The following is a 16,254-nucleotide window of genomic DNA, read 5'->3' on the forward strand; positions in this document are numbered from 1 at the left end:
TCTCACAGGTAGTGAGCTCTGAGCACGTGACAAGCATTAGAAGCATTCAAATGGAGATGCATCTTCCAGATAAACAGGAGCCCAGGAGCTGATCTCCATGCAGAAGATGATGAGTTGAGATCCTGCCCAGGTAAGTCGCTTGGCGGGCCACCCCACGGAGGCAGGGGCAGAGACGTATCTGGGCTCTCCACACAGCCAGCTTTTGCTCCAGAGCAGCCAGCCTCCTTAGTGCTCCGTGGGCTTTCTCTTCCACTTTCTCTCCTTTCCCATGAGGGCCATTCTCTGTGTCCAAACCCTTTTAGGCCTTCAACAAACAGGTCAAACCTCTGAAGACTCCAGCTTGCCCCAATCTCACCCTTTCCATTCTGCCAAGTGAATTGAATTTATTGTTTACCTTTGGTAGGTGATCGTTGCTGGCTTAGCACTCTCCCTTTGTTACCTGCTGCTGTTGTGTGTGTGGGAGTGCTTTCTCTCAGACACACTCTAAATCCTTGAAGACAGGCGGCATGTTCTTTAAACTTTTCTTCTATTTATCCCTGCACCTCGTTTGTTAGTGGACATTCAGTTGGTGTTGAGCAGAGGTTGGAAGAATTCAATGGAAATAAGGAGAAGAAAACACTAGTCGCTAAATTTTCTTCCTTTATGGAGGTCTAGGAGTTACAGTTTCTGTGTGAAGTATGGAAAAACAAACAAACAGTAACAAAAATAAACAACAAAAACAAAATGACAAATATCAGCCCCAAAGCATAATAGTACCAAACTAATGCATAACATATAATTGACGTTCATTGAAATGAATTAAATATGTTAAATCAGGTCAGAGCTTCTTCACAGTGGGTCTAAACCCTGAGCAAATCTGCACTTCATCCATGACCTGATTTGAACTAGAATCCTGGATTGCCCATTGCCTGGATGATCCTCAAGGGGAAGGGGTGCTTCTCGCAGAATCTCTGTGGTGAACACCTTTGAAAAATATAGCACCATAGGCTCAGCCTGCCCCCAAATGTTTCATGGATTAAAGGACCTAGTAGGCATCTTAGAGATTAGCTACTCTGGTGGATTTCCAAAGTGATTGTGTTTGTTTTTATTACTGTTGTTTTTAAAGCAGAATTTATTTTTTCCAGTTAAGCATGATGCAGGATACTGATGCAGATTAAGATAGGACAGCTCTGGTTGAAGTCAGGTTGAGACCTATGGATGCCCAATTTGATAACTCAGCTGATAGAGCCACAGAGGCCCTTCTAGGAGACCCTATTGTTCCTATATGAAGATATATGAACATTATATGGAAAACACTTTTCTACTCCAGCCCTCTTTTGATACATATGTGTAGACTGAATGCCTAATTTCAAATCCACACAATTAGAGAGCGGTGGAATTGTCCCTGGAGTTCAATCTCTTGGATAATCAGCCAATTTTTTTTCCTGTATTCCCCACCTGTGCTAATGGGTTACATCTTTGCCAGCAGCAGGCCACTGTTAGTAGCTATGCACGGGACACTGGAGGACCAACACGTTGGGCCTCCTCTTAAGACAGAGCTGAGCCAGGTTTGAAGTCCAATGAGTCCAGGCGAATTGGCTGGAGTAAGCAGAAGCCTTTGACGACCCTAAATGCCAAACACATGTGGTGTGGAGGTGGCTCTCTCCTACTTGGCCTCTCCTGGACTTCATGATTAAACTTTCGGCACTGGCTTCAGCTCAGTTTGGGGGCTGCACATTTGCCTGGTCCTTGGTCACACTTGTGTACCCATTTCAGTCCAGCCTGAGTTGAGTGGAACTACCACAGAGACTTGCTGAGGGTGCTGGAAATTATGCTTCTGCTCACAGCATCATATAGGTTATGCTATCATCTTTTATAGTGTTTAAGAATTGTGCGGCAAGGGGGTGGGAGTATCCATATTGCAGACCACCCTTTCACTCTTTCACGGATAGAGGCAGCAAGACATAGAAAACAAAACGGCGTGGGGGCTCAGGGCACCTGTATTCTGGACCAGATTTTTCACTGGTTAGCTGCATGTCTTAGGGACATATTATTTAACTTCTCTGTACCCCCATGTCCTCATCTGTAAAACAATGCCTTCTGGCCTAGATTTGCTTCTAAAATATATTTGGCTTTACTGGGCCATCAAAAAAATATCTATAATGGTCTTTATATAGTAACTCTATGTTAAATTGTATTAAAATAAAACAAATGATTATGAATAGTCACATTATGAATAAAATGCTCCTCTATGCCAAGAATTTTAAATTCGGCTGCATGACAAAAACATTTATTTCTGATATCAGTGAAAACTCGAGATAAGTCAGTAAAGATGGTATTAAGCCTTGTAAATATCATCCAACTGTGACTTGCAACTGTGGAGCTCTCCCCATGGGTGAGAACATCTGGGCAGTCTGTTGGCTTCGTTTCAGGCTTTCACTTATTCAGTGCATACTCACTTGTTTCCTATGCTATCTCATTCTTCAATTCATAAACATTAAGTTGATGCCGTTGATTCATTCAATAAATGCCACTCAATGCATCTTTAAGTAAGAACCTGCTGCATCTGCAACAGTGGTTTCATAAGAATAAAATGGTGAGTCCCTGACTGTGAGGGGCTAACACTCTCACTCAGGAGGGACAATGTATATGATAAAAAGATGAATAGCTTTACGTGACAGTGAGTGATTAGGGTCCAAGAGAAGGATAGAGGCTATAAGGGTTGGGAGTTGGGGGGGGACTGGTTATGTGGCTAGTATGGACCGGAAGGGTTCTAGCATGCCTCTGGTTATTCCTTGACGCATGCTATTAGCACAGGTGGAGAGGATGAGAGAGGTCACTTAGGTAGGGGAACAGTATGTGCAAAAAGCAGTGAATTGGAGAAGATTAAGAGGTGTATGAGTTTAGTGTAGATCTCCATCTGGAGAAAAGGGTTTCCATAAGAGATTAGCGGAAGCAGTGAGTACAGAGTCTTGCATTTTGGAGAGGTAAGGAAAGTCAGGCGAAGACTTTTGGCTATCATCTCACTGGCAGAGAGGTTTGTTTTGCTTGTTTTGTTTGGTTTTGTTTCTTTATAGGTTGTTTTAGTCAACGGAAATGTTTTTATTAGTGAAATCACAGAAGAGTCCTCAGGACCAACACAGAAAGAAAAAGGGAGACTGCAGAAAACCACTGGGGAGTCAGGTGAGACAAGGGAGAGATTTTAAAGCCTCAGAAAACATGACTGAGGCAGCAGAGCTTGGAGGGCCTGTGGCAAAGGCAGAGAGCACACAGAGCCTCCATTTCGGGGTTTGGTTTCTCTTGCTCTGGTTACTGTGGGCTAGAAGGTAGTGTGGGGTACACAAGGAAATGTCTGGAGGAAGGCACTGGAGAAAGAGAAGAATAAAAGGAAGAAATGGGGAGGGGATAGAGACAGAGAATCAGACAAGAGTAAGGGATGAAAGGAACAAAGAGCACATGGTCAATGAGGTTTTGGGAGACAAAGGAAATTAATCAAAATCATTATGTGGCAGGTTGGAGTTCAACTCACAGATTCAGGTTTGCAAGTAAATATGACCATTTTTTTTGTAAATTTATTCTTCTCTGTCAAGGCCCTGTTTTGCAGGAGACAGTCATGTCAGCTCAATGTCTGTAACTTCCTCCCATCAAATCCCTGAGGTGGTCTCTCATTTGCAGGACCTTCGGTGGTACCGAGGTGATGGAGGTGGCTGGAGGGGTTGGGGCCTCTGCCCTTGGTTGCCATCTGTCTGCTGGGCATGTACCAATCCTGCCAGTCACCAATCCATACAGACCACCCCTGAGGCAAGCTTTCGTTCTTGCCTATCAGGCCTTCAGGGCCTCCCAGGGCTGCTTCCATGCTCTTCTCCCCCACTGTAGAATCATGGTGCCTGTGCCATGCTGGGGGTGGGGAAGTTCACAAGCCCATTGGCCTGAAAGGACCACGGAGTGCCATCTTCCCAACAGAATTGCTCTATCCCTGGAGGGCTCTTCCTTGCTTTCATAAAACAAAGGTATCTGGGTTTTTGTCCCCCTGCCATCCCCCCACCCCCAGAGACCCAACCCTGCAGTAGGACCAGCCTGTTTCTACTCCAACTGTCCTCCCGCCCTACAAATGTAGGCAATTGTCTCTATTATTGAGCACATCCCATTTATGATGAGGCTGAAACAATTTATAGGTGGGGAAAATGACATAGAGGGTTATGTGACTTGCTCAAGGTCACACACCTTGTCAGTGAAAAAAATGAATAAAAATGAAAATATGCTAGCTTAACCTCCTTTTTCTTTTCCTTCCACTTTCCCTCCTTTCCTTTTCTCTCTGTTCTTCTCTCTCTTTGTTACTTTCTTTCTCTTCTTTCCTCCTGGTCCCCAGAAGGACTTATTACGTGCCAGATAGTATATAGGTACTGGGTATACCATACCAAACAAATGAAACATACTGCTTTCATGAATTGTGATTCTTATAGGGGAGATGGACATTGTGCACGTGCATACACAGACTCATAATTTAAATTGTGGTCAGTATTCTGCTCACTCTGGCAGCACATATACTAAAACTGGAACGATACGGAGGCTGGCATGGCCCCTGTGCAAGGATGACAGGAAAATTCATGAAACATTCCATATATTTTAGGGAACAGACCAATGGTTACCAGAGGTGGGTGGGGGGATGGGTTGAATGGGCAATGGGGATTAAGAAGGTGCACTTGTGGGGCGCCTGGGTGGCACAGTCGGTTAAGCGTCCGACTTCAGCCAGGTCACGATCTCGCGGTCCGTGAGTTCGAGCCCCGCGTCAGGCTCTGGGCTGATGGCTCGGAGCCTGGAGCCTGTTTCCGATTCTGTGTCTCCCTCTCTCTCTGCCCCTCCCCCGTTCATGCTCTGTCTCTCTCTGTCCCAAAAATAAATAAAAAAACGTTGAAAAAAAAAAAAAAGAAGGTGCACTTGTGGTGAGCACTGGGTGTGGTATGGGAGAGTTTAAGCACTGTGTTGTATACCTGAAACTAATATTATACTGTATATTAACTAATTTAAATAAAATGTAAAAAGATAAATTGTGGTCAGTACTGTGACTTCTATGAGAAAGCCCAAGGGGGAACTTAATTTAGGTTAGGCAACCAAGGAAGATCTTTCTAAGGAAGACACATTTGAGCTCAGAACTCAAAGACAGGGATGAGAGCATTCCAGGTAGAAAGAATGGCATAGGCAAAGACTTGATATGTTCACAGAGCTCAAAAACACTTGTGTGACAGAGGTACTTCAAAAAGGGAAAATGGAACAAGATGTGGTTGGAGGAAGCGACAGGATCAAAGTCTATAGGGCTATTTTAGGCAAGTCAGAAATTTGGATTTTATTTTAAGCTTAATTGAAAATCAACTTAAGCAGTGGAATGACATAATCTGATTAACATTTAAAAAATTCTTCCGGCTGCTCTGTGGAAAATGAATTGAAGTGAGGATGGATGGAAAAGGAGAGAGTAATGGGAGTTGGGGTCTCTTCAGGTAGTCCTGGGAGAGATGATGTGGCTTTGGACCAGGGTCCTGCAGGTGCAGATGGAAAGAAATGGAAGAATCAGGTCATGTCGTTGGAGGAAGAGTTGACAGATTATTGGATTTCAAGTGTTAGGGGGACAGATGTCCCAGGTTTCAGACATGAATGACTGATTATATGTGGTTCTATTTACTGATGAGGAAGACTAGGAAAAGAATAGGTTTGGATGAGAAGAGTTTGGTTTCCTGTGAGAAGATGTTTCATCTTGCGGTGTTGTGACTGTAGCAGAGACAAAGGTGGACACTAACGCAGTGTTTCCAGTTCCTGAGCATGAGAAAGAAAACGTTTACTAGCATCCCTTGTCCTCAATGGAAATCTTTCAACCAAGTTCAGGAAAATGAATTTTGAGGGAAATAATGTCATTTTCTGTCCAAGTCATGTGACCATCCCGCCTCTTTCTGTAGCAACTTTAGAGGCAGCCTTTTCTAGATGGCACAGCTGAAAGATGATGGAACCTTTTTAGCCTGGGTTCCCGAGTGACTGCCTCAGAGCTCTCTGCTCACCCTCAGTGTATGCTTCATATGAGTGGGGATATGCTGAGATTGTGAGGATCGATTGTGAACTCTTCAGGAATTTTCCAAGCTGCTTATTGGGTACAACCACTATTAAAAATTAAAAAAGGAAAACTTAGAGAGATTATGTTACAAACAAAGGTAATATGTATCCAACACATATCCCTTCCCAATTATTTTACCAGATTCATCTATACTCTTGAGGTGTTTAGGTCAATTGTATTCATGTGGTAAATAACACAGGATGGTGTGATGCTATGCATCTCTCTTTCCCACTCTGTGTTCAACGGCATTGCGTTGGGAGCCCAAACTCAGCCATGGTGTGGGCATTTATACCTTGAAGGTCAACACATGCTGTAAATCAGGGCTTGAAGAATTGCTGCGTTGATTAGACATATGAAAATGGTGAGAAAAATGCCAGAAATACAGATTAACAGTACTTTGGGTGTGTAGCTGTTACATTGTGAATAGCATTCAAAGTTAAGAAAACATTCAAAACTATTATCTTATTCAGCAAAGAAGTTGCCAATGCCATTGACAGTGAAGCTCTAAGAGTCATCTTGACAGTTTCACTTTTGTCTAACTTGTCAATGGAAACAGGTTATTGAATCAGAGATGGAATAAACAGGTGTGGTTTTTGTTTGTTTGTTTGAATAGCAAGAGTGAGTGATGCGTTTCTATGCTCTCTATAGACGGTCTTTATAGCCATGGGTTTGTTTGCCTTTTTTTATTTTTTGATATGGGGTAAAACACTTAACAGTCTCAACAAAATCCTGTGCTGGGACACCAGTAGAGCTACATGAATTCAGGGTAAGGAAGGAAAACCTCTCTCTCTCTCTCTCTCTCTCTCTCTCTCTCTCTCAGACCCAGCATCTAACTCCTCACGACCTGTTGTTCATTCTACTTCCTAAAGTCTCTCAACTTAGTCTTCTGTGCTCTCTCTCTCTCTGCTGACGTTGCCCTATTTGAGCTCTTCATCATAGTTTGCTGAGCTCAAAATAGTTCCAGGGTGTCCCTCTGGGTCTTCCGCCACATTGCTGCTGGAGGTATTTACTTTAAAATGATGAAACTGGATTCAGGGATTCCACAAGTGTGGGATAGAGATGTGGTAGAATATTATTCATCCATGAGAAAGAAGGAGAATTCCACTGTTTGTACTAACGTGGATGGACCTTAAGGGCAGTATGCTGAGTGAAATAAGTCAGAGAAAGACAAACACTGTATGATGTCACTTGTATGTGGAATGTAAAAGAGCCAAACTTAGAAAGACAGAGTAGAGGGGCGCCTGGGTGGCGCAGTCGGTTAAGCGTCCGACTTCAGCCAGGTCACGATCTCGCGGTCCGTGAGTTCGAGCCCCGCGTCAGGCTCTGGGCTGATGGCTCGGAGCCTGGAGCCTGTTTCCGATTCTGTGTCTCCCTCTCTCTCTGCCCCTCCCCCGTTCATGCTCTGTCTCTCTCTGTCCCAAAAAAAAAAAAAAAATATAAAAAAAAAAAAAATTTTTAAAAAAAAAAAAAAAAAAGAAAGACAGAGTAGAGTGGTAGTTACCAGGGGCTTGGGAAAATGGAGCGATATTGGTCACAGGTTGTAAGCTTCTGGTTATAAGGTTAATAAGTGATGAGGTTAATAAGTTTGGGAATCTAGTGTACAGCATGGTGATTATAGACAATAATACTGTATTGTATACTTGAATGTTAAAAAGAGAATGATCTTAAATGTTCCCACCAGAAAAAAAAAAAATAGAAGAAGAAGAAAACAGCAATGTGACACAATGGGGGGGGGGAGTAGATAATACTATGGTGGTGATTATTTTACAATTTGTAAACCTATCAAATGAACACATTGTAAAACTTCAACTTAGACAATGATATGTCTCATTTACGTTTCAATAAAGCTATCAAAAATACATTTAAAAAATAATAAATACCGGTCCTCCTGGTCCAAAAGACAGTATCTGGACAGTTCAGCATGTATACAAGGCCCTTGACCATGTGTCCTTGTCCTACTCTCACACCTTCACTTCCATCTCTGTTACTCCTTCATACAGCCCCTGCCATGAGTGACATCACCACTTGCTGGTCGCTGAACATGCCATGCACTTTCACACGTTCATCCCTTGGGGTGCCTGGGTGGCTCCATCAGTTAAGCGTCCAACTCTTGATTTCAGCTTATGTCCTGATCTCTCAGTCTTGAGATCAATCCCCGCACTGGGCTCTGTGCTGAGTGTGGATCCTACTTGGGATTCTCTCTCTTCCTCTCTGTTTGCCCATCCCCTGCTTGTGTATACACATGCTCTCTCTAGATAAATAAGTAAACGGCAACAAAAAGTCTGTCACTTGCCCCACTTTTCTGCCTGTAATCTCATTATTTAAAGCCCGGTCAAATGTTACCCTGTCATTTAAGTCTTCCTAAGTCTCTCCAAGTTGTGGTCCTGCCAATGTGTCCCTAATGCTCTTCCGTCTGTGCCTCTGTTGAGCAGAACATTGTCTCATAATCAGTCAGGTGGGTGTCTGACTGGTCCACCAGCCTTGAGGGCAGGCCCCTCAGGTAGCCCAGTGCTCAGCACAAAGCAGACACTCAAATTTTTTTGGATATTTTTTTTCCATGTGATTTGCATGGAATTAGGAACCTTCAATGATGTCATCTACAGCCCTGAAATGAAGTACCATTTATTGAAAAGCCCAGGGCCCCTGCCCAACTTGCTAAGTAGTGGTTTGCCTAAAATGAACTGCATATGTGGCAGCTTTTCCAAGGTCTTTATCACAAGTCAGGCAGGATATACCACTGACTTATATGAAGGCATTTCATGGTACACATCTGGACATTTTTTCTTCATGCCAGGAGATTCCCAGAGCACAGTTAGGTTTGATGAACATTCTCATACGCATGTGTCTAATTATATGCTGAACAATTGATCAATTAATTTGTTGCAATTTAGACAACTTACTCTAATGTCATGTTTGTTGTTGTTTTACTATTTTAAAAAGTAGTAGATCCAGAATGATCCTTGGGAGTGAGAGCTCAATGCTCTCTAGTCCATAAAAAGTGAATGGTATCATAAGAGTGTTACATCCAGGCTCTTCTCACTGATATATGCTCCTCCACAGTCATGCATAGGGTCTGAGTTTCCAGACATGTGGTATTAGATAGTTAAAGCACATTGATGTTAATTTGTGAAAAAGTGTGACTAATGTAGCCATGCTATATGACTATGTATGTGTGTGTGTGTATGTATATAGTATATCGTGTGTGTGTGTGTGTATGTGTGTGTGTGTGTGTAGTATATCTAACCCAAGACTAGATTTAAGAAGAAGCAGACAAAATGGGATTTGTTCCCATGTATTAGTTGCATGACTTAGTGTTATGGGCTGAATTGTATCCTCCCAAAATTCATATGTTGGAGTCCTAACCCCCAGTACCCATGGCCCACAATTCAGAGCCTGTTCCTTTAGGAAGGATATGAAATCATTGCTAAATATTAGCTTTGAAGGCATAAGAGGAAAATGGTTGTTATTTTCCCTTCTTCTCTAGAAACCCTACTGAATCCCATTAAGAAGAAAGTTCAGCTATTATAATAGAAAACTATGTGAAATGGCCTTTTCTAGAATAGCAGATATCAGTGCTTTGAGATGTATGGCGTCAAGAGCACTGTATATTTTGTGGCATATAGATTAGATAACAAGTGAATAAATAAGGAATCTTGTATAAGAAATATGTTTACACCATCCGAGGTACTTATTAATAATGATCTTTTTTACCAAATAATTCCAAAAATTGTTACTAACATCGATCACAGGACACAGTTTGTAAATTTTCAACCACATTTATGCCTCTTGCCTATATTTGATCCCTGTGATAAATAAGGTGGATTTTTCCCCCATGCAATAGAAATAAATAGGACCCCAGTAACTTTTGACATTTGCCATAGATCAAATAACAATTTGGAACCAGAGGAATGACTAGAGCCTTCACCTTTGTAACAATCTTTAAGATCTAGGGAGAGACAAGAGCTGCCTAACCGTCCTTTACACATGTTGATTCATTCCAGTTTGGGTTGTTTTCACTGTAAAATTTAGGAAGACAGTGTGTAAAATGGTCCCTGGGCTTTGGTGAGATTTCTCAAAGGCAGTCTGAGGTCCATGTTAGCAGTATGTACCATCAGGATGAGAATAACAACCAGTATTTCACAGTATGTGCTCACTCCGATATCCAGATTCTTATACGGTCTTCCAATTTGGGCCAGTTTGACATCCTAACAAAAGGTAGTTTAGTCACCTTGTAAATGACTTTATGTAGGTTATTCTTACAGGATGTAGTTCTACGGAGCAGAGAAAACAAACTTGAACATAAACAATGCCGGAGCAGGTGTTCTAGCCGTTGGAGAAAAGTCATTAGAGTGACATTACTCAATCACTTTGTTTCCCTTATAATAATATATTATTTATTAGAAGCTTTGCTTTTTTTTCTGTCTGTGTCACTTTTTATAAATTTCACATCTAACATTTTCCCCCTTTGGGTGTGCCACAGCAGAAGCAAGTTATGCTTGCAGAAGGTGAGCCAGAGAAATTTTAATCCTGTTTTGACTAAACCTCTTCCCTAAGCTTATTTAGAAACCAACAGAACGTTTAGCAAGACACTGCTGATATATATATATATGTATATATATATATGTATAATTTTTTTTGTCTTTTATTGGGGTTTCTCAAATCCGAAATGTTGCATTTCAGAGCTTAACGGAAATTAAAACAAAAGCAAAAACAAAACCTATTCCTCATGTCCCTCCATTGGAAAACATGAAAGGAAGAGGAGCTGCATTAAATGATTCTATGAACACCTTAATAAGCACACCAGACCCAGATATTCGTGGTAGTGCATTTTCTTTCAGTGTGGAAAGAGCAGTGATACTGTGGAATGTTTTCCCCTCCACATACCAATTGAGAGTAAAAGGGATTCTATTTTCTAGGTATCTTATTTAGTAAAATTAAGCAAAGCTTCTGGATTTAAAGCCTTCAAGTGAAGACAATAGAGTGTGTTAAGTAGCCAGCTAATATTCTGCTAAAAACCTGACAACCCTCAGGGAGGCCTCATAGAGTGTCTATTATTGGATTGTGAGCCTCATCCGACATGTTTTTGATTTGGATAACTCCAATTCTACCCCATTCCCTCGCCATTTCAAGCAGCACTATCGCAGTTCAGGCAATCAACAGAGACCTGGAGGAAGAGAACATTAGATCTGCTCTTGGGAACACAGGGGAGACAGCATGTTAAAACTGGGGCATTCGCCTCCAAATTGGGGCATGTGGTGCCCTTACAGAGAAGACTCTCCTCAGAAACTTCCTGTCATTCCCTCGAGACTGTATCAAGTTATCTTGGATATGACACTATGAAAATGCTACAGATGCAGCAGGAGAAATAATTTTTTTTTCCTAAGATGATTATCGCAAACAAAGAATTCATGTCAAAAATAAGTAAACTTATCTGAGGAGTTTAATAAGCACTGGCTGGTGGAAGGAGAGGGAGGGTGAAACTTGGAAATTTTGTACTTCCTACGTGTTCATCTTCTGCAGTCTGGCTTGGGTGAGTAGGGTCACTCAGAAAGGAAAGTAGGCCAAAATGAGAAGCAGACAATAAAAAGGAAATTTTTATCAGGAAGTTTCCTGTATTATTGATAGTGTCATTGCTGGCGTCTAGTGTTTCCACTGGAAACATCAAATATGCAAATAAAAAGGTGCTCATGAGCACAGTCACTTCACAATTAGCCACACTGAGGGAAGACAAAAATTCTTGGGGATTTTGGGAAGTACAGAGAATACATACACTTAAATAGATAATTTTTCATTACTTTTGGCTCCTCTTGGCATTGAGACATTGCCAATGTCTCACAAGGGCTTACAATTTAGGGAATAGGTTGGATAAAAACGAACAGGTAAAATATAGTGTATAACGAGTGTATATAAATGCCATCCAAGGCCAGTATGATTATTGCAGCTTCCATTACAATCAGCGAACATTTACTATCTCTTCATAATGGGCCAGGCAAAGCTCTAAGTCCCCTCCTACGACAAGTTACTTAAATCCCCATGACAATGGGAATTGCTATCTCCATTTTACAGAAAGTGGAACTAAAGCACAGAGAGGTTGAGTAACTCGCTCTTAGGACCATGGTGCCAATAGCAGAACTAGAATCCAAAGTACATGTTTATGGTTCTTCACAAAGATGACCCTGTACTGCAACTGTACTGGGAGAGCAAAATGGAACTCAGGCCTGAATGGAAAACCTATATAGCAAACAGGCTGTACATGGCTCACTAGCTTACCTGTGGTGTATTATGTTTGAAGGGTTGCCTAATTGATGGTTTAGGAATAAGTCAATTCTAGAAATAGTTTAGGAATACGTGGTTGAACAAATAATGGTATAATACCATGCTCACTATAATACATTACATGTGCTTTTTTTTCTTTCTTTTTAAAGTAAACTAATTGCCCTCATGAACAATTGGTCATACTAGGTACTTTGGCCCAGGTACATTGATTTGAAAACCATCTCATTGAAGTACTGGGACATTCCACTTTTAAATCTCCAGCTCTCATTCTGACAGGTTTTGGATAGGGATTGTATGGAATTCATCCTAAAAAAATGTCCTATTTCATTGAAGATGTTACTAAGAACTGTGCCTAAATGTCGTTTGTCTTCTAGAAAACACAGTAAAGAGAAGAGCTCAAGGATTTTAGAGAAGGTTTGGCACATGATGATGAAGGAATAGGTCTTGGGGGAAATGAAGGGACTTTCTCATCCCTGGTTCACCTGAATGTGCACCATACAGTCCAGTGAAGGTGACAAGAAAGGATGGTATTTGTGAAATGCACCCATGCGGTGACATCCTCACCTCTCTAACACTGATGCCATTGTAGATGTTTTTTCCAGCCCTCTTTTCGCTATCCACACAGCATGATGTACCTTGGCAGGGCTTTTACCTAATTTTTCACCCTCAAAGATGCTGAGATGGAGCTGAGCATATGGTACAAACAGAATGAATGGCAGAAAATAAGTGCAAGGAGAAACATTTATTTAACCTCAGGAAGACAAAGAAGTCTTTGGTAAATTGGTATAGAACTATTGGATCATTCTTTACGTGATTGTTCCTTCTTAATTTTAGTAAAATATTTCAGTTTGGGGGAAATATCGTTCCTCACCAATAAGATATAAAAAGAGAACAACTTGGGGCACCTGGATAGCTCAGTTGGTTGAGTGTCTGATTCTTGATTTTGGCTCAGGTCATGATCCCAGGATCATGAGATTGAGCCCTGCATCAGGCTCCATCCTGAGCATAGAGCCTGCTTAAGATTCTCTCCCCTTTTCTCTCTCTCTCTCTTTCCCCCTCTGCCCCCTGCCCTACTCACATGCTCTTTCTCTCTCTAAAATTAAAAGAGAGAACAACTTTAACTATTTGCAGCTCTTCCTTTAGAATTTCATGCTAATGTTGCCTCTCTCCCTCCTCTTTATATTTCTTTGTATGCAAATAATTCTTGCATATTTCTTCCAATGTATTTTTCATGAAGAAAACATAATAGAAAAGTGGAAAATCAAAGGTAAGCAGAACAGATCAAGGCAGAGCTTCACCTTTCTCCATGAAGTGCTTCTGAACTTCTTTAGATGTAATGCTCTTGAAGGCAAGAAACATGTCTATTTTATCTTTGTTTGTATCTGCAACATATTAGGTACACAGCAAATTATCTGACTGTATCAATTAATGAACAAACAAGAATGGATGAAGAAAGTAGATGTTTTTGTAAGGCGCTCAAGGAAGATTTATAGAACATTTTGGAAATAGGCCCACTTTGTTTCTGAAGGAAATTTTACTTTCAAATTAAAAAAAAAAAAAAATTTACCCAAATGAGATTTTGGGGGATTTCATGTGATTAACTCTTTACATTATCTTGTAGTAATTATACAGAAATCTCTATTTATGTAAACATGGTGAATGCATCATAACACTAGAATAAGTGTACAAATACTGCATGTCAAATTAGGTTATAATCACTTTCAAGGGACGTGATTTCCTAGTTAAACAGATTCGTTTACATCTTGTGAAATAAAAAATAAGTGAAAATAACTATATAAAATCAGGCTTACAGCTGGACAGATCTTCTTGGCAATGGTCCAGGCATTGAGCGGGGGTGTTGTCGGGGGGGTGGGGAAAGCCCCTCCAGCTGAAGGATTCTCAGGAAGACCAAGATGACTCTGTAGGCTCGGCCCAGAGAGGGGCCTCGGGCTGCTGTCCTGACTGCTGTCTGTCCCTGGCTGTCTGTGGGGAGGTGGGCTGTCTTCACATTTCAGATGAGACTCTCTACTGGGAGGGGTTTGGGAAGGGGTGGGGGAGGGAATGGAAAGTTGCTTGGTAGAGGAGAAAATGAAGTCAGTTCAACATTTCACCCATAGGTAAAAAGCATAACACAATAAGTCAGGGACCCTCTAACTAAAAAGCGAATAGTTGAAGTAGCATTGGAATCATAGTTTAGAGTCAGAGTTTGAGAACCATGGATCATCTGGTACCATGCTCATAATACAGATGGGGAAACCAGCCACGAGGTGAGAAGCAGCATGAGAGGGATACCCATAACTCGTCTTCCCAAATCTGGCACTTATTTATGAGGTGACTAAAGCTCACCCTTTCAGTGAGACGACTTTTGAAAAGCTGCTCATTTTGTTGCATATTTTTGAGAAATACTTTTCACATTGCCCTGACTTAGCCAACACTTTCTGCAGTGCTGCCTTATTTCAATGGCAGAAAGGCATGTTCCTAACCTCGGCCAGACGTGGCATGTAATATGGTGGCATTCTCTATGGCTGATCGTACATAGTTTGCCTTTCCCTAAGCTTTGGTAAGCAGGGGCTTTGGTTACCTTTTCACTGTGTCCCCATCATATTCAACTGCTACTTATTTTTGTTAATTACAAGAAGTCACCAAAGCCGTGATTTTTTTTTTTTTTTAAACCCATGAATTCTGACTTGGATATAGCTCCACATTTCTGCAGTTGAGTAAATTTTTTTTATTTAGTTGATACTCATGTTTGTTTAAAATGTTCGTTGAACACTTGTTCTATGCTGTACTGCATGTATATTACCTTCTTCTCGTGTTCCATTGGTTGAATTGTCCTGAGCAGGGCTTGGCAAACTATGGCCTGTGAGCCAGATCTGGCCTACTGCCTGTCTTTGTAAATAAAATTTTATTGGAAGACAGTCACACTCATTTGTTTGCATATTGTCTATGGCTGTTTTTGCACTACAACGGCAGTGCTGAGTAGTTGGGATGGAGACTATATGGCCCATAAAGACTAAAATATTTGCAATTTGGCCCTTCACAGAATATTTTGCCAACCATGGTCTTGAGTGTGAACACTCAATTATCTGGCTGGCTTCATAAGAGAGCCAAATAAAATAGATGACACTAAATTAGCCACCCTGAGTGCTTCTCACTCTCAAGTGTTTGTGGCCACGAGTCACAACCATGGCACTAGGCAGTGAGGAGAGACCTGGCAAAATAGTCTCCTAAGAAATACAAGCCTTCTCCGCATTCATTTATTTTCAAGTCCTGTTCCTAGAACCATCCCTAATCTGTACTAATACTACAAACTTGTAGCTTTTGCATTACGAATTTATTGTTATTTCTTTTACCTCCTTTTTTTTTCAAGGAAAAGGTAATTAGGCTATAAACAGAGGCCTGACAACTAATTTCAGTCAAGGCAAAATTAATACAAAGCAAGCAGATAATTTCAGTCACATGAAATTAAAATAGATATTTTTTAATGACATTCTAAGAAAAATCCAAGTCTATTTTTTTCCCTTTGTTTTCTCTTACCTCACCCAGTTCTCATGCAATCCCCTACTTGTGCAGGTAGTGACATGTGCTAATTTAGGTGAACTACCAGCCCACGGCTATAGCTGTCCTCACGGCTCCTTCTTTCTGTCCTCACTGTTGATCTTTGCATGGAGACCTGCTTCTTCTCTCTCCTTCTCAGGGATTCCCGCACACAGAAAAGACAGGACATTTGAGGGAAAGGTAGTCACTGCCCACCCCTTAAGTTTCTAAATTTTCGTGGACATTAATAAGAGCCCATTCGCTAAATCTGTTTTAGAACTTCAAGAATGTAAAGGTTAGTGCCACCGTGGGTGTGTGGGTGTGTATTTCTGGGGGGAGATTCCAACCTTGCTGTGTTCTGT

At 41.3% G+C, this 16,254-nt stretch overlaps 1 non-coding gene across 1 annotated transcript; it reads left to right on the top strand.

Moving 5' to 3' along the window:
* Positions 1-4,502: 4,502 nt before the first annotated feature.
* Positions 4,503-4,606, top strand: LOC125937167 (U6 spliceosomal RNA). The gene has a single exon (XR_007462269.1). It is a non-coding gene; the product is annotated as a U6 spliceosomal RNA (small nuclear RNA).
* The last annotated feature ends 11,648 nt before the right edge of the window (positions 4,607-16,254 follow it).

This window comes from Panthera uncia (genome assembly GCF_023721935.1).
Source record: "Panthera uncia isolate 11264 chromosome A3 unlocalized genomic scaffold, Puncia_PCG_1.0 HiC_scaffold_11, whole genome shotgun sequence".
NCBI classification, from domain to species: Eukaryota; Metazoa; Chordata; class Mammalia; order Carnivora; family Felidae; genus Panthera; species Panthera uncia.